This window comes from Lissotriton vulgaris, chromosome 3_1, assembly GCF_964263255.1.
Source record: "Lissotriton vulgaris chromosome 3_1, aLisVul1.2, whole genome shotgun sequence".
Classification (NCBI taxonomy): Eukaryota; Metazoa; Chordata; class Amphibia; order Caudata; family Salamandridae; genus Lissotriton; species Lissotriton vulgaris.
This window is the reverse complement of record NC_141689.1, coordinates 211,884,607-211,904,462: the sequence shown is the minus strand read 5'-3', so window position 1 is coordinate 211,904,462 and position 19,856 is coordinate 211,884,607.

The following is a 19,856-nucleotide window of genomic DNA, read 5'->3' as shown; positions in this document are numbered from 1 at the left end:
CCCATGGTCTTACCTTTCCTACACAAAACCCAAAGCCCATCTAATTTCTCTAGGAGTTTCCGCCACACCACTCAGGTCACGCACTCAGCAGGTTTTAGTGTCTGGGATCCATCGGGTCACAAGTGATCTGCCCCAGAACATGCGGGGGCATATTACCAAGCAATAGCGATAATTATCGCTATTGCTTGGTAAGAGACAAAAATTTACTGCAGCGCTGCGGCGATTTTTACCGCAAATAAACCTTGGCATTACCAAGGTTTAACGCAAATGCGGTAAAAATCGCCGCAAAGCATGAATATCGCTGAAAAGTCAGCGATATTCATGCATTAGCGAGCTAATGCTCTTAGCCATGTTATCCACCTCCCATTGGATAACATGGCTAAGAACTGCTCAGGGGCAGGTGTTAGCTTTTGGAGATATTCCCGCTTAGCGCAAATATCTCCAAAAGTTGGTAATAGGAGATAGCGATGTTAGCGACTGTTTTCAGTCTCTAACATCTTGGCACGCCCACTTTGCATCTCATTAGTGATAAATATCACTGACATGCAAAGTGGGGCCCAAGATGGTCGCTATCTCCTACTAGCTGTCGCTAACTGGTGTTAGCGGCAGCTAGGTAATAGGGAGATAATTTTATCCCCGCTTTCTTGGCTTTTAAAGCCAAAAAAGTGGAGATAAACCCCCTTGATAATATGCCCCGTGGTTTCTTGCAACCCCGGTATCTCCACTTTCATCTAGGGGGGCCACAGAGGCACCTGTGGTCCATAAGCTCTCAGCTGCCCCTGCCCTGAGACCCTGTCGGGAGAGACCACATTCCGGGTCCCTGTGTTCTGGACTTCAAAGCCAGCAGCCATCCCCAGTTTCTCTTCTGCATATAGGGGTGATATCTAGGCATGGGCGGTTGCCTATGTCAATGAAACAAACCTTTTGTTCGTATTGGCGTTGACATGAATCAGCGCTGCATAGGTACCTCTACCCCGTGTGGCCGACACAATTTTGTAGAGACAGCGGTCAGGAAGGTGAGTGGTGAACGGCGCTCTCGAGGTTTTGGCGTGCTCTAACCCAGCTGTCATAAGACAGCTGGGTTAGAGATGTGTTAAATTGTGCATGTGTGGCTGGCCGACACAAGACGGTCGGCCAAAAAGACATGCACTTTAAACAGTGCAAGACCCGCCCACTCTCCTCCCTGCTGCTGGCATTTAACAGCAGCCCCACCCCCGTCCTGGTGCTCGGCTTGGGACAGGGAACTACAAATATAAGGGTAAATAATTACCACTTTATTTTTCATCTCAGGGGATATGGGGGAATTTTAAGTGGGGGATGCTCCTCTGCTCAAACGGAGTGGCCGGCCCTGCAAGGTTGTATATGAATATTGGTTTGTGTACACATAGGCCTGTATTTCGGTTTGGCCACTTGCATGGTTTTCCTGCATGTCTTCCTATCCATTTGTAAGGTGTTAGTCAAAATGTCTGCCTATGGGTGCCTGCATGTCTGTGGAATCATAAGAAAAGAAAACATGTAAATTGAAAAATGCGATAACATACTGCATGAATGGGTCTCTGTGCTTCTTTGTGCATGTACCTTAGAAAAGACAAGCCTGTTGAATTTAGCATTTCTTGTTAATCATAATTATGGCTTTCTGTGCTTACTCTGCGACTGAGTTTCCTTTATTCAGAATTTATGTGGAAGCCAAGGCAAATCGAATCATAAAACAGTGTGAGGTTCTATGCATGTCACAATATGGAGGGGCAGAAATCAAATGGTTGCCGAAAAGCTAAACATATTTCGGATTAACCCAGGAGGCATTTAAAGAGCTACTACTTTAGTAAAGCCTGATAAATTGACAACAATTTACTATGATTCCAGAGGCAATAACACATGGCCTCCACATATAACACTTAACATAAAACACAGTGTTTTAATCTTGAAGTTTTCACATATGCTGAGCATTAGTGTTCAATTTAAATTTCCATATTGTAGTAAGCCAATCATAAAACATATTCATTAGCTTTGGATTATAATTCATTTCGTTTTATGGATAAACTTTCCCCGAGGACATTATTACAACTGAGTATTTATTTATCGTCAACAACAAACGAAAGTCTTAATTGTTCCAGCTGTGACAAAGATAATATTCTGATAAGATTGCACAGAGGGAAGAGCGAAGCAGTTCCTAATGGCTATTTCCAAGAAAACAGAAATAAAGGGCCAGGAACTCAAAAAGGCATTTTTCTCATTTAGAATAGGAACCTATACTTTTTACTTCTAGAGCCATGTCATTTAAAATAGGTTGTGTTTCCGGTATTTGACTTTGCGGTTTTGACTATGTCTTGTGAAGAGATTTAAAAGTATACCCAGTAATAATTGCTGTTTTTTAAAAATAATTGTTGAAAATGTTACATTTTAAATATCACTAAGAAAAATTTACCAATATGGCACAAAAATCATGCCCCGCACAATTGCACAATTAAGTCTTAACCTACCACCTACAGATTACAAAAACTTTAAATTACTATCACCACACATCTGTTAAGATAATTTCAATAATGTTCACATTGGAGGAGTGCCTACAAACAAAGGTTTATTTTTTTATGGTCCGAAACACATAGAGACAAATTTTCTAAAGCATCACCCAATCCAAAGCGTAACCAAACATTCTGCCCTATGTTGCATAACAGGGAGAGCGCAGGAGAGCGCTATATGTACAGAGATATGGCACTCTCCTCCACTCTCCCTAGCGCCAGTCCAGAATTTTGCTGCTGAATGCCACACATACATCTTTGTGCAAAAGTGCTAGGGTGTGTGTTAGAGTCTAGCATAGGTTTTGTACTTGAGTAAAAAATTCTATGCCTAGACAACTTTTAAAACATTGAAACTTTGCTGTAAAGTGAAGCCCACATGCAAAAGTTAGAAAACAAAGGAAAAATGAAAACATTTCTCCTTTTAACTCTTGCTTTCAAGTGGTGTCAATGTTCACAATCAATTTTCAATGCAAAACGCTTTCTTCTATTATTAGTACATAGCCTTTTGCATAAAAAAAACATAGGTTGTTGAATGGGAATGCCCATGTATGAACTATGCAACACCTCTTTGATACTAAGGAATGCAAAGCAGTGCTTCGTGCGAGTTTGTGTTACTTTCAGACTACTTTCCAGTGCAAAATAAGTTTTGCACTGGAAAGTAAATTAATAAAGTAACCCAGCGCAAAATGTTAGCAAAACTGTCACTGAGTATCGTTCCAAGAGCTGTATGGATTGAACACTATGATATCTATCAGATCACAAACCAAGAGACCAATAAACTCTGTGTAAAGTTGTTATATCGGAAGGATTACAGTTCTCAGGAATGTAGATAAGTGATTTTATTTTTCAGGGGAGAAACAGGTCAGCTTAATCAAATAAGCCTGGTTCAAACCGTTTGCTCTGGAATCTGGAACATGGGACATATTCCAGATTCCAGGAAATCAGCAAGACACCACACATCCCCCTTCGTTAACAGAGCAAAAACAAAAAAATTAACAACAGAATATAAAAATGAAACTAAAGATTATGTAGAAAGAAATCCGTGGAACCAAAACAAGAATAACAGATCATCAATAATAAGGAACAATGAAATCTGTGTAGCTAATACAAGAATAACATATCATCAATTTAAAAGGAACAGTGAAATTTAATGTATCCAAATGATAATCTTTACACCAGATAGGACGCTGACGTCTTTACACACAATACTTATTTGGAACATCAGATTGTTGAGGAACACATTTCTGCCAATTTGTGCCATTGCACAAGAGCTTATCAGATGACCTAACTGTGGAATCAGGAGCCTTATCAGCAGGCCACAACCAATGAGGAATGTCCACCATATTGGACAGACTCCAAACGTTTTCGTCAGAAAGTTTTACAACTTGGTGACCCACTCTGACTACTTTCAAAGTAAGGGAAAACCGGGACTCACCAGACTTCACAATTCCACCTTTTTTCACACGTACCCAATCATTCATCTTCACAGGAGAAATCGCTTATCTACCACGTTGATCTTGTTCGGATCCACGCTTGTCATTTTCCTTACACAATAAATTTCTCATCCATACTTGACTCATGTTACACATACTCTTCATTCCCCTCATTTTTTCAAAAGGAGACATATCACAATTATATCTGGGACTATTTCTGTAACTCCAAAGAACCTCTTTGTGGCCTGATTGCAATTGTTTCCATTAGAAACAGCTAATTGTAATCCTTCCATGAACACCTTGATCCATCTCTCTACAATTCCATTGCTCTGGGGATAATAAACATATGAGCGTTTATGAACAATGCCATGACTGTCAAGGGAAATTTTAATCTTAGTGGATTTGATTTGTACCCCATTGTCGGTGTGAAGTGATTCAGGAAACCCTTCTCTTTCAAATACATCATTTTAAAATTGAATAACAATTTTCGAGGTAATATGTGGAACTAATCTAACATCAGGCCATTGAGACAACTGATCAATAAGAACTATGGCGTACTTAGGATTATGGCCCAAACTCATTTGACCTGCAATGTCAAGAGATACACATTGATGTACACGTGACAGTCTATCAATAGGAAGGCACTCACAAGAAAGTTTTTTTATATTTATCGCTAATGGAACATTCAACACAACAGCCAACCTTGCGTTCCACACACCTATCAATTGCTGGCTACCAAAAAAACGCTTCTAATTCTTCTTTTCATACTGATCATAATGGGGTGTCCTTCATGCCCCATATCAAAAATGGTTTGTTGCAAATCTACAGGCACAATAAGTTGCAAACCTCTCATTAAAATGTCATTATGTAGAGACAATTCGTGGGCTACATGAAAGAAAGGAAGGAGGCCATGAAGCACTGATGTAACTAATGACCTCTTTTAGAACCACGTCCTTGTCACATGTCACTCTCCACTGATTCTCTTGGATACATCCCTTGGACACCTCACATATCAAAATAACATTCTCTAAATCTTTATCCTCTTCAACAACATTGTCATCAGCCACAGGTAGTGTTGATAAACACTCAGCCAGAATGTTTTTTACCCCAGCAGTATACTCGACTATGAAATGAAAATCTTGTAATTTGTACTGCCACCTGGCCACCCTAGAAGTGGCTCTACCACAACCTTTTTTTGTAAACAAATCTACAAGAGGATGGTGGTCAGTCCTCACCCTGAAGACAATGCCATAAACATACTTACAGAAATACTCAATATCTCACCAGCACGCAAGGGGTTCTTTTTCAAAAGTGGAGTATTTGCACTCAGCACCTCTTAATGGTCTGGATGCAAAATCAATTTTCACTAAATGACCATTTTGATTCTGCATAAGAACAGCACCTAAACCAACATTGCTGGCGTCAGAGATAATTGCAGAGTCATAAGCAGTATTGATTGTGGCTAATGCAGGTGGAGAAGAGATACACTTCTTTTAAATGCTTAAATTCGCTGGCACAATTGTTATACCACAAAAATGACCAGTTCTTTTGCATCAGGGATCTCATATGTGCACTTTTGCCAGAAAACACCGGAATGAACTTAGTGTAATACACTACAAGACCAAGAAAATATCTTATTTGATCCTTATTTTGGGAGAAATGCCATGCCTATTTATGGAATGACTAAAATAATCGACAGATGTCACCCCAAACTTACTATTGTCCTTTGTTAAAGTCAAACCGTTGTCCTGTAAAATACACAAAACTTTGTGAAGGATATCAGTTTGTTCTTGTGAATTACCAGCAAAAACTAGAATATCATCTAGAAAGTATAATACATTATTAATGTCTTTAAACAACTTATGCATTAATCTTTGAAAAACAGAGGATACAGATATGAATCCAAAAGGCATTTTCTTGTACCTAAAAGCACCCTTAGAAGAAATAAATTAGGTGAGATGTTTGCCACCTCATTAAGGGCTATCTGATGATAGGGGTTAGACAAATCAATGGTTGAAAATATTGAGGCACCTTTAAGTTTAGCAAACATCTCACAAATATTGGGCAGAGGATGCCTGTCCACCCACACACTGTTGTTGAGATCTCCTAAGTCCATCACATAATCAGAATTGGCCATTTTGTTTGTGTACAACAACGACAGATGACAACCATTCTGAAGATTACATTTCCTCAATAACATCAAGACAACATAATCTCTCTAGTCTTTTCTTGACAGCTTCCCTTAAATGTAATGGAACATGTCTAACCTTAATGACCCTGGGTACAGCATCATGTTTCTGAATTATTTTGTGGACAACATTTTTAAGAATATCTAATTGAGAAGAGGAGAATACACTTGGAAACCGTTTCTCCCACTTAGTTGCAGGATCAATATTGACATGAAGAATCAAAACCGAGTACCCAAGAACTTGATCTGGATGGTTGGGGTCAAGTGTGATCATAAGGTCTCTTTAGTGAGACCAACCTAAAAGGCATGAACCCTCCCTCGCAACATACACTTTTGCAGAAATAGACTTCCCTTTAAAACTTATAATAGTTGTGAAAAATCCTATTACATCTTTGGGTTTTCTCCCATACCCAACTAGCTTGATGTCTGGAGGAGATAAACATATATTAGGAAATTCCTTAAACCATTCATCCCCAATAAGGGTATGTCTGGCACCAGAGTCTGCCATGACCCTTAAATCTTTATCACCAATTACAGCAGTGCAAAAAGGAGCATCTTTCTCAATACTGTTAACTTCATAAACATGTTAGAAGGAATTCATCATCTTTGATATCACAGTCAACTTCTTTCAGTTGCTCAGCTTGTTGACTCTTATAGTCAATAATTATATTCCTGGATTTGTTCTTATTCCTACACATCCTTGTGTGATGACCTTTTAGTTTACAAAATCTACACACTTGACTAATAGCAGGACATCCTTTGTCATTGGCCAAATGACCAGGAATGTCACACTTAAAACAAACATATACTTTTCTTTCTTGGCTGATATGAGTTTTAGACTTGAATTTGTCAGAAGTGCCCTCATCAGCATTAGACTTTTTAACTGTCTGAACCTCAGAAGCCTTCTGTTCGGCAAGTTCCTTCAAGGCAAGTTTCATATCCTCAAAGCAATGGGCAATATCAATGGCTTTATTTAGCGTAAGATCTTTAGCTGCCAATAATTTTTCTTGTAGTTTGACGTCAGCAACTTTATGTACAAGTTGGTCACGCACCAACTGGTCATGAAATGTAGAGTGATTACACTTGGATGCTAATATTCTTAAATCATTGACAAAAAATATCTATGGATTAATTTATTAATTGACCTCTGCTGAGAAATGTGTGATATGAAACAACTTTGTTGACTTTTTTAACATATAGTTTGTCTAATTGTTTGATAGTCTCATCAAATACATCAATATCGTCATATGATGACAATGGGTGATGTACAGTACTTGGAGGTAAGTGACTTACAATAAGTCTGCCTTCCGCGCCAAGACAATGTTTTAAGATTGCAAGTTTCCTCTTGTCTGTATAATCATCACCACCAATGGCTTCAAAGTATGCCCTAAACCTTCTTTCCATTGTTTCCACTCTAGAATGGGTTGACCAGGAGATGATAAAAATGGCGCTGGTGCATTAAAATCCTCCATAATCAAAAATATAAATAATAATGGAGAAAATGTCAATTTTTGGGAATGCAGCAGTGACACAGCTATTCTGCCGTAAATAGAAATTTGGTAACAATGATGTAATACGAGTGAATTGTGATGATGACGTATTGAGGCAAAATATGAATATGTTTCATCCATTACAGGTGTGTGTGTCACCGTGATGCAGCTACATGCAGGATTATAACAGTGAAAAGAATCCTCATCATAAGGAGGTCAGCACTCTAGTCTTCACTGAAAAGAATCTTCATCCAAAGGAGGTCAGTGCTCTAGTCTTCAGTCTGATACTTCATTGCATGCAGTTTTCAAAAACTAAGTCAGTGCACAATACAGGAGTTGATTGAATAATGCTTTCCTAGAAATTGCAAAAGAAGACACCTTTCCAGCTTTCATGAAGCATACAATAGATTGCACCTTTAGCATGTGTAGGTTCTGCATGCAGGCTTTGCAGAGAACGCCAGACAAAAATTCGAACTTTGGTGAACAATTGCCCGCGAGGAGCAACGAGTGCAGACTAAACACGTTCACTGTGCACACGAGAGACAGCGCATGTAGGCTTCGTGGTCCAAGCACGGGACATAAAACAAATGTCAAAGTGCATAAAAATTAAAACAATCTCACCGCAATCTTCAATTTTGCAGCACTTTTCAGGAAAGTCAAGTGTCACTCTTAAGGCCTTCACCAGACTTGTTCAGGATTCCCTCCGTCGCTTTTGGCAGTGGACAGATTTAGGATCTGTCCTACCACAGGGCTCCAGGCTTGAAGGTTCGTTTCTCCGATTGTCACCCGTGTAAAGTTGTCATATCAGAAGGATTACAGTTCTCAGGAATGTAGATAAGTGATTTTATTCTTTCAGGAGAGAAACAGGGCAGCTTCATCAAATAAGCCTGGGGAAAACCGTCTGCTCTGGAAAATGGAACACAGGACGTATTCCAGATTCCAGGAGATCAGCAAGACACCACACTCTGCTCACCAGCTATCAAGTAAACCATCTTTGGAGGGTCAAGCCCACACTTTAATATTTTTTGGGGTGGTTTATGGTGGTCAAACTATGTTTTCAATCATCATTTTGTTCTGTATAACAAATATCAGTCATGGATGGCCTGGCCTTATGTGACACAAAGGAAACCTCAGTAGGGTGAGGCCCAGGGGGGCTGAGACTCATCAGATATCCTGTCTGGCAAGCAGCCATTAGGGAATGAACACAATTGTTTTGTAGATACTCTTGTAACATGACCTCACCCCCAAAATGCTCATGAGAAAGTCAACTTCATTGATACATGCACTAACTACCAGAGCGGGCCATGTCTGAGGCAATTTGTAGGACGGGAGGGTGGTAGGGGTGTTCAAAGGGGGCTTAAGGGTCGCAAAGGGGGGTCAAAATAAAAAATAATTTAAAAAACCTTCAGGCGGCCGTCTCCCGTATTGCACTCCTCTACTCTGTTGGTTCAGACAGGCAAATGTTTTGAGAATGCCCTGCAGCCAATACTGAAGCTGCTCTCGCATGTGAGCAGCTACAGGATTAAACTGAGCACTCTTGATTGACACTGTAGCACAGACTGGGCGTCTGTGCCTGCTCTCTCCAACCCCAACAATGAAGCTGGGGTTGGAGAGAGGTTCACTCCGCATGATGGTTTGGCCGGCCCGAGAAGGCCAGCCAAACCATCATGCGCTGTGAAGGGAGAACACTACCTCTCCTATCAGCGCTGTCACCCCCCCAGGTCTCACTCCCAAGTCTCAGCAGTAGGGGGGAGAAATAAAACAACACAAGTGTCATTTTGTTTTCCCTTCTTGACGTTTCTTGAGAGGGCGATGCTCCTCTGCCATAGAGGAGGAGCCGCTGCTGCTGAGTACAGTAGTGGGCTGGTATGAAACATTTGCAGGCCTGTTTGCAGCTGCCAATCCACTACTGAGGGCTATTAAAATATTACAATGAAGAAGGGAGCACTTATAAACATCGGGAGCAAAACATCTACACCTACTAAATGTTATTGCCAATTGGTTTGCCCAACAAATCTTGAAGTAACATGGATTTCTATTTCTTCAAGGCCGCTGGCTTAGCCCTCAATTACATATACAAAATCTTCACCTGCAGCTTTTAAGTTTCAAATCTAAGTGTTCTTATCGTCTCCAAAATCCTGTGCATGGCAGCAAGCATCAGATCAGTCATCCTGCTCAATGTTACTTGCTTCCATCTAATTTGCATTTTTCCTTCTCTGCATTCTGTCAAAGTTTATATTAATCCTCACCTAGGCAAGAGGCATGTGTGGGCTATCTTCATAATCATTAATATTTATATGTTAATTGTATCATCTTCACATTGAATCATATTGCAGCTATTATTTACAATCCAACATTCATAACAAATGTTATGCTATACACCTAACTGCTCATGGGCATGTTTAACCACATACATAAGAAGAAAATCCAACTGCACGTTGATTCATCACCATTGTGGACTAGTTTCTGCGACACAGTGATTGTACCTGTTACATACTGTAATAATTTGGGTTTTAGGCTGAGGGGGTGGAATTCCCACTGAGGCAAAAACCACAAACTTTATCAGGATGAACCTTAAAAACCACTAAATTAATTCATGCTTAACTTTCTGATAGTTTGCCACAATATCTGCAGGCTTAATCTAGAAGAGCTGTGTTACATATTTATACAGCACACAACTAGTAATGAAGAGAAAACACAAGAAAACTTCCACAAAAACTTAGAACAATAGTCAAATTTACCAAAAGGAAAAAAAATCAATCAGTAGAACCAGGTGCAATTTCAAACATTTAAGTATGGCGCTTACAAACAGAAAGTACCACGTATTATCATCTGGTTGTGCTAGACCGGAGGAAAGTCACAAATTCAGGCCATAGTCAATGGAGCATGGGCCAGATACATTGGCAAGGTTAAAAGTTACCTTCTTAAAGGCCAGCATGAAGAGTCCAGTTTGCAGAGGAGGAGGCAGCGAGGAGCAGGGAGAGTGTAGCAGATGGTCATCGCCGGAATATGAAGAGCAGGCCTGGCCTTGCAGACAGTTGTCGTTGTAGTACGAAGTTCTGGGCAGGCTTTTCAGAAGGTCTTAAATGAAGCTTCACATTGGTGGTCACTGCGGGCTGCCATTGCTGTATTGCGAAGCGCAGATATATTTGGACGAACACCATTTGTTTGATGGCTCTTAGCATTGTTTTAGAAATGGCCACAGCACTGAGACTGCGCTAACCTCTGGAATCAATAACATTCGAACTCAGGTTGATTGATTCTCTCAGATCTAACTGTGGCCTTTGATACCATATGTCCTCTGCGATTAGTGGGCTGGCTTAAGGAAATCAGGGTCTTGGGATCTGCCCTGAACCTGCCTACCTCATTTCTTACTGACCGGTCACAAATAGTAAAAATGGATCAATTCTACTCGGACGCTAATCGTATGTTTTGTGGAGTCCCTCAGGACTCTTCATTTAGTCTGCCTCTTATTATCATCTATTTTACCACCCTAGCCAAGGTCGTCAGATCATTTGGGCTGGAGGTACTGTCCTATGCTGATGACACCCAAATTATGGTGTCTATCACTAACAACATTTGAAGCATCTGCAACAAACATTAAAAATTGCATGCAGGTAGTGGCGTCCTGGATGGTAGAGGACTACCATAGGCTTAATGGTGATCAAACAGTGGTCTTGGTGTTTGTAAACAAACAGAATATATGGTATATGGTATCATGCCTGGTGGCCTGAAATGCTCGATTCATGTCCCTGTCCAGGTCCCATAGCAAAAAATCTTGGGATCATAGTTGACAACCCCCTTTCCTTTGGCTCCAGATCAAACGAACAATGTCCACCTATTTTAGAATCATCAAGGTCCTCAGGAAGATCTAACAATTTCTTTCCTTTTCCTCACGAAAGCCGGCAGTTGTTACCTTGGTGTGTGTTGTCCAGATTGGAATTACTGTAATGCCCTATATCTGGACATCAATAAGGGACCCATCCAGTGACTGCAGCTTGTGCAAAATACAGTAGCCAGGCTGGGGATGAGTTTTCCCAAATTCCACTCAGTCTCGGCATTCATGAGTAAGCTGCACTGGCTACCTCTAGGCTGGAGAATCCTTTTTAAAGCCCTTTGCGTCACTCACAAAGTGTTTTAGAACCTAGGCTCTGAAGGCATTAAAAGGCTCTTTTAACAATATGTTTCCATCAAGCAGGTAAGATCTGCCTGTAAAAATTGGCTGGTAGTACCTAGGTTTAGGAGAGCCAGATGGGGGAAAAGGGGTTTCTCTGTTGCTAAGCTCTGGAATACTCTCCCTCTCTCAATCTCTGGACAAGAGTCTCACTCTCTGTTAGATCTGGCACCATTGGTGTGGGTCTCCCTTCCATTTCTGCTGTTGCCTCATGTGTTTTTATTGGTGTTAGATGTTTTGGGCACTGTGCCACTGCTGTACAGTGCCACAGTGCTAGTGCTCCCTACTGTAAATTGATGTATTGATTAGTCGTTCCATTATTGGATGTTTGGTTTACTTGTCAGACCCTAGTACAGTGCACTGAGTGTGCCCAGGGCGTGTAATTCCAAATGCCGCTAGTGGGCTTGCAGCACTGGTTGTGCCACCCACAGAAGCAGCCTTGTAAAATGTGTCTAAGGTCTGCCATTGCAGAGCCTGCCAGTCCCTAAACCTTCATTTGTCTTCATATTAGTCACCCCTATGGTAGGCCCACGGGCAGGGTGCATTGTAATTATAAAGTAGGACAAGCCCTGATGTGTGTGGCATGTCCTAATAGTGAATTACAGCCATTTTTGTGTTTCACTATTGCAAGGCTACCTGTTCTCCATAGGCCAGAATGGGCTGCTAGATTATTACATGTTTTTAATCCTAACAGACGCAGATAACATGATAGAAATTCGAGTTTAGTATGCCTCGACTCAGAATAATAAAATGCATCTTTTAGCGAAGTTTATTTTAATATTCTGTGTTTGCAAATACCACTTTTAGAAAGTAGGTATTTGCTTGCCTAACCATTTCGGCCTGCCTCTGCGAAGTTGTGTATTCCTTTGTCTGGGTTGGGACAGGGCTGGAGGATTCCAGGAGACAGGCTGGGGAAGCCCGGTGGTGAATTGAAAGATCTGCATCTAGATGGGAGGGAGGCGTTGCACCTGTGACCTGAATAGGGCTGGGCCTTCCCCCCAAAGTGCTGGCTCCCCCCCTGTGGTGCGTCTGATGTCTCTGCCCTGCACACTGAAAGAAGAGAAGGAAGACTGTCAACAAAGTGCTCCAGGGCTGTACTTGCCTTCCACAATGCTGGCTCCACCTCCTGTGAGGCGTCTGATGTGTCTGCCCTGCGCTGTGAAAAGAAAGGAGAAGTCTGGTAAACAGAGTGATTCAGAACTGGTTTGGACTGGGCACAGGCCCCTCTCCCCTCAGAGAACAAAGGATTTTGAGGTATAAATATTGGGATCCTGATCTCAAGAAATTAGATTACTTTTAGACTACAAGAATAAACCTTTGCTGAGGAGAGACTATGCCCAAGCTGAAGTGCTGCTTGGGGGATTGGCCTGCAGTGGTTGCCTGACTGCCAAAGGAAGGAGAAAGAACTTTGTGTACTTTACTTTTAACTTGTGAAGGATCTCCAAGGGCGTGGAAGAGAGCTTGCCCCCTGACCGAGGTGTCAGGACCAGTGGACTCCACCAGCCTTTGTGAATTGCTGCTGGAAACGCTGTTTCAGTGTCTACAGATGCAGAGAGCTGTGACCGACTCTCACGACAGGACCTGTGTCCTGTACGCACTGCATCAAGCAACTTCTGCCTCAAACAACGCAAGCTCTGAGCTCACTGACTCCGTCCTGACGCCGTCACCGAGCTGTTGCCTGCACCGTGACTGGTGGATGCCGCGAAATCAAATGCCTCGCGACTCGTACTGGTCTGACCGACGCGGTCACTGCTGCTGACTCTGAGTCCTGTGAACACACCGGAGTTGGGCACCTCCTCACATGCCTTGCAACCCACCGCCCGACTCGCACCGCTATCCGGATTGATCGACACCAGCTCCCGAACTCCGGCCCTGTCGCCGCACCGCAAGTTGCAAGCACCGCATCGAAGCGCCGTCTCACCTGCAAAGCACGCTTTCAATCCACTGACTCTCTCAACGGGCTGCTGCCTGCACCGCATCGAGGGACAACGCGTCCTGCAACGCTTCCTTTCTGCACCACGACGAACACCGGAACCTGCTCGCACATCCGTGCCAGCCGCCTCAACTAAAAGGTAGTGTGACTGAGTCTGTCGACATTTGAGTGGGCCCGTACCGACGCGGTATGCTGGATTTGCTAGCCTCTGTGTTCTTTCAGCAACGATGTAGCCAGACCGGGCTACCGACTCGCACCAAACCTTGAATTAAGACTTTTAACCAGAACTTTTAAAATATAACAGTACTGTGGATTCTTTTTGTCATTTATTGGTCTTGTGGGAACTCTACATAAAAGATACTTATTTTTTATATAAAACCTTGTGCGGTGTCCATTTGTAGTGTTGTCACTGGGTTACTGTATGTGGTCACAAATGCTTTACTTACAACGCCTCTGAGATTAAGCCTTGCTGCTCGTGTCAAGCTACCAAGGGGGTGAGTAAGGGTTATTTTAGAAGTGTAATCCCCTTATCCTGACTAGAGAAGAGGGTCCCTATTTGTCACAAGTATCTACCTGTGCCAACTAGAGACCCCCAATTCTAACACTCTCTCTTCCGCAAGGCCTTGAAGGCTTGGCTCTTCACCATCTTGTGAGCCTTCTCTGTACCTCGACTGCTGGCCCCTTCCATAGAGCCTTGACGCCTTTGGGCAAAGTTTGCGCTTTATAAGATTAATATTCATTCATTCAGCTCTCGGGTTGTCGCTGGCAGTTACTGTAGCACAAATAGTCTGGTTGACTGGAGCTTTTCTTTAATGGTCATCGACGGCCGCAGAGTTTTGCCATGAGTAGGCCCATTTGCAGTTGTGAAGGGACAACTCTTCAGGATTTCTTCTTTTCTTTACAGTGGAGTGTACTCTGATGCCAGCCGAGGTTCCAGGACCCAGGAGGCCCCTCTGGGGTATAAGGGACTCACTCTAGCAGAGGCCAGCAGAGCTCAAGCAGGTCTGGTTGAAGGTCAAAGCAGGTCCAGTTGCAGTAGATCAGCTGAGCAGTTGCATGGATGCCTCTGCGGCTTGTTGTGTTCTGATAGCTCAGAACAAGAGGTCAGTCTATAGTTTCCCTTCCAGGGACAAAACTGTGTTGTTGAGGAGAAACCAGATTCTTGATGAACGAAGTCAATCTATTTGGAGAATTTTTGCTTATATTTTTGTGTCACTGTTAATCCATGTAATAGGTGTAAATGACCCCGGTCCATTTGCAGGTTTACCTTTTTTAAGAAATATCACAATCTTGGCTGACTTCCAGGATTCAGAAAGCTGCCTCATCAGCTTGGGCTCTGTCGAAAATCTCAGACATCAAAGCTATTAGTTGCACCCAGAATTTTTTATAGAATTCCCCTGGTAAAAGATCGGTCCCTAATGCTTTACCGGATGGCAAAGACTCTATCGCCATTCACATTTTCTTGAGTTTAATTGGTGACTCTAGCATATCTTTCTCCCCGAGGGTTAGCTGCTTTAACTCTATTTCATTGAGATATTCCTCAATCTTGTGTTTAACCCCAGAGTATCCTCTGTATATAATGCCGATAATATAGCTTTAGGGTCATTAATCAGGCCAATAGCAGGGTCTAGATTTTAAGTGACATAAGTTTGAACCTCTTTTTCTCTAGGGCAAATTGCAAGCATATGACCCACCCTTTCGTTGCTCTCATAGAGCTGCGCCAAAAGGCCAAATATCTACCTGCTAATTTTTTAAGTGAAATGTCTGTAATTGAAGATTTAGCAATTAAAATCCTTGCTTGAGCAGTACCTGTGATGGAGCGAAGTTGAAAACAAAACATTTTTGAATACCCCTCCCAAAGTCTCTTCCCCATAACAGTAATATGTATTAATCGTGTGGTTTTGAAATTAACCAACCTAGAATAGAATGCACACACACAGCTATACGTGGGATACTAATTTGCTTGTTTTGCGAATCTTAATCTATTAATTAAGTGAAATCGTTATACTAATCTGGTACGCAAATATCATAATCTAACAAAAATCTATGTGTGTATGCTTTTTGTATGTCTTATTGTGGCACAAATGATGGAGAATGGTAAGAAAAAAACGCTTAATTGTTGCTCAGATGCTTGGTAATAACTAACAGGGTTACCCTAGAATGGGGGAAGGTAAACAGCAGTGTTATACTTCAAAATCTAACATTTAATTGTGTTTGTTTCCATAATAGTTCCCATAAATGCCCATGAGGCCTGGCTTCAAATGGAAGTTTGCGAGACTCCGAAACTGTGGTGATCTACGCATGCGCGACTGTGCTAGAGAGAGTGCAAGCAGCCTGTGCCTGTACAGCGTGGGTCGAGGTCAGCGTGGACCAGGATGTAGACGAGTGCCAAAAATATTGTATGTCTGCATCGTGAGCATGGGAAACAAGCCTGAAGAGACAATTTAAAGGACACAAGTGAAAAAACTGTTAAAGACCTTGTTTTCTGATTATAACGATGACTTGGCAGAAATATGGACAATGAGTAGGTGAGGTTGTGCTAATTAACCCCTTACCAAGACCAATGAAAGCGAACGAGGACCCTTAAAGTTTCAAATCTCAGTTAGATAAGTTTGAGGAAAAGGGTATAAAAGAGGACATTTGGAAGTAAGAAAAAAGCTTGCTTTTGATTTTATTTTTGCACCAAGACATGCTGTAGGACTGTCGAACTTTTCCTATGGTGCAAAGACTTTGACATTTTTCTTGACTTTAACTTTGGATGGGTGTGGAATCCGGATAGGAGGTGAACATCAAGAAAGAATATAGAGATTGTTCTTGGGAATTATACTGTCTTGACTTTGATGTCCATTTTCCGAAATCTTGGTAATATTATTTTGACTTATTTTTCTGAACTATTCTGCTAATAAATGTAACTGTTTGAATTTAACTTTCTTTTTCAGGTTAATAAATGTTTTCATGATTATTAAAGTAGCATAATAACATTAAGAGATCTAGAGATCTAGTCTCTAAATAAAAATTGAATAAATGGAGAATTAAGCTGGTCTTGTTGTCCATTAGTTAACTCTTACTAGCTGATCCATTGACCAAATGGTGGGGTGTTTTAATGTTTATTAAGAATAAAACCATGGTAATATTGATAAACAGTAGATGCATATAGGGCCCGATGTAGGTAAACGCGATTTTCCGATTTCAAAATACCGAGGCGGGCCGAATCGGTATTCTGAAATCGGAAAACGAGATGTAGGAAAAAAATACCGATTGAATACCGATTCGGTCGGCATCGGTAATGAGATTCGGTACGTTCCGATTCAGCTCGGTCCGAATCGGAAATTACCGAATCGGTCAACAACGAATCGGAAAACACCGAATCGGCTACCACCGAATCGGATATTTCCGATTCGGCGAATACCGATTCGGTAAAAGCCGATTCGGTAAAAACCGAATCGGCAATCATAGACCCATGGCGAAAAAGCCCATAGGAATGCATTGCATGAACCGATTCGGCTTTTACCGAATCGGATAATACCGAATCGGATTTTACCGAATCGGATAATACCGAATCGGATTTTACCGATTCGGATATTACCGAATCGGTAAAAGCCGAATCGGCAATAGGCGATTCAGCCAATGAGGTGGCTCCCCCTCCCCCACCCAAACAGGGAGTGGCAACCCTGGCAGGTGCAGCCAATTAAGAAGTTTCTAGAAGTTTCTGGAAAGCCTGCCTGAGCCCAACACACACAGTTAGCAGCAGTGGGAGAAGGAGGTTGCAAACTGAGCAGGAGAAAATGGCAGATCAGGCAGGAAGCCAGAAGTCCTCCCAAAAGAGGAAGCCCAAGTTCACCACCACCGAACTTCAGGTGCTGGTTGAGGAGGTGGTGAGGGTGCACCGCCAGCTCTTTGGCAAGCTGTCCCTCAACGTGCCAGACAGCACCAAGAGGAGATTGTGGGCTGACATCGCCCAGAAGGTCAATGCTGCTGGTGTCACCCCCAGGTCCATTGAGGAACTGAAGAAAAGGTTTTACGACCTCCGCAGCCTCATCAAGAGGAAGCTGGCTGACCTTCAAAGGCAGGCTGGACACACCGGAGGAGGCAAGAACCCCGCGCCACCCCTCACCGAGCTGGAGGAAATTGTCTCCAGCACCATCGAGAGGGAGAGCATAGTAGGAATCGGGACCCTGGACAGCACTGCGAGAGCCACAGCTACAGGTAAGAAGCATGCGCATCATGACACACCCTACCAGACACCTCCCCATTAGACACAATGCATAGGCAAACACCAGCACTGTACTGTCACCAACATACAAGAGACAAGCATCATGGTACATGTAGTCAGCAGAAGTTAGCCAAATATGTCAGTGCAGAATCACAAGACAGGAAACAGTGTGACACAGTGTAAGGAGATGCAAGGACATGTGGAATGCCATAATTGTACTGACTGTAATACATCGGCACTCAGTTTACAAATGCTTCTTTGTACCTAGGGGCACCATCAGGCGGCACCACTGTGACAGCAGAGGGAGCATCAACGTCGAACACTGCTGTCGCAGGGCCAAGCAACAGCCAGGCTGGCCAGGAGGAGGAGGATGAGGATGAGGAAGGAGACACACCAGGGCTTGGAATGGAGGGAGACCTGGTGATTGATTTCCAACCAGTGCACTCCCCAGTACTGTCCAGCACACCCCCCTTGCAATTTTCACCCGAAAACTCCCCTACAAGGCAGATCATTCCGCCTACACCAGCTCCTGCCACAATCGTGGCCTTGCCACCTGTCCAACCAGTCCTGGGAGCAGGGGCTCAGGGACCTGCCAGCACCACACCCCCACCAGTGGCACCCCAGCCCAGTCAGCAGGCCGGAAGCAGCAGTGCCCGACGCCGTGCCACCACCACCACCACTGCTGCACCAGCACGGGAGGGCAGTGTGTTCCTGGGCCTGGAGGGCCAAATGGTCAAAATCCAGCGCCAACAGGCCAGATCCACCATGGCCTGCCAACGCCAGCTCCTGCAGCACAACATGCAGATGGGGGAGTTGGTGAAGGGTTTCCAGGCTGTTGTGGACAGCAACAAGGAGGTGGCAGCAGGGTTGGGCAGGCTGACCACTGCCATCACCCACTCATCTGCCAGGCAGGAGGAGCATGAGGTTGCGCGCAGGAGGGATGCCCGGGTGCTCAACCGGGCCATGGCCCGCCTTGCAGCGGCGACCGCACAGCTGTGCCATCGAAGCGCAAATCAAGAATCCGTGCTCAGTCAGCACACGGCTGAGCTCACCAGGGGGATGGCCAGGATCACCACGGCCATGGAGGCCATGTTAATATCAAACGCCGCCTCCAATCCTGCCCTGGACCTGGGTGATGCTGGAGACAGCAGCAGCCGCAGCAGCCCGGCCAGCGCTGCATCTGAACCGCGGAGGAGCACCAGGCGATCCGCTGATGCTGCTGGCCATTCGGAGGGGGCCGAGGGACACCCCAGTGGGTCTGCCAAGCGGGCCAAAAAATAGCCTGACAAGGGGGGATGAGCAAACCAGTACCCTGGACTTTATTTGTTTTTACCGACTCCATTTTTTGATGCACTTCAGTGCTGTAACTGTGGTGCATCACTATTAAAAATTATATTTTCCAAGCAACATTTAGCTGTCTTTGCATCTGTACTCAGTCAGAAATAGTTCTCAGTGATCTCCTCACGTCTGTATCTGCCATCACATGGCGTACACACCCCAGCTGGCTGTGTCAGTGGCACAGCTTCGTCGTCGTCATAGTCCTCGTAGTCAGACAACTCCACCTCAGTGCCCTTCTTGACCGCAAGGTTGTGTAACATTGCACATACAGCTATGATCTTGCAGCAGGTGATGGGGGTATACTGCCTTGCACCTCCACTCTTGTGCAGGCATCTGAATCTACTTTTCCAGATGCCAAAGGTCCGTTCGACAACATTCCTGGTGCGTATGTGGGCCCGGTTATACCTCCTTTGGCTGGGTGTGGAGGGGTTGAGGTAGGGGGTGAGTATGAATGAGCGGAGGGCATATGCACTGTCGCCTGGAAGAGAAAGGGGTCACATTAGACACATGCATACATGTATTACACCTACCTACTATGTGTTATGGGGGTCTGATGATGTGGCTCACC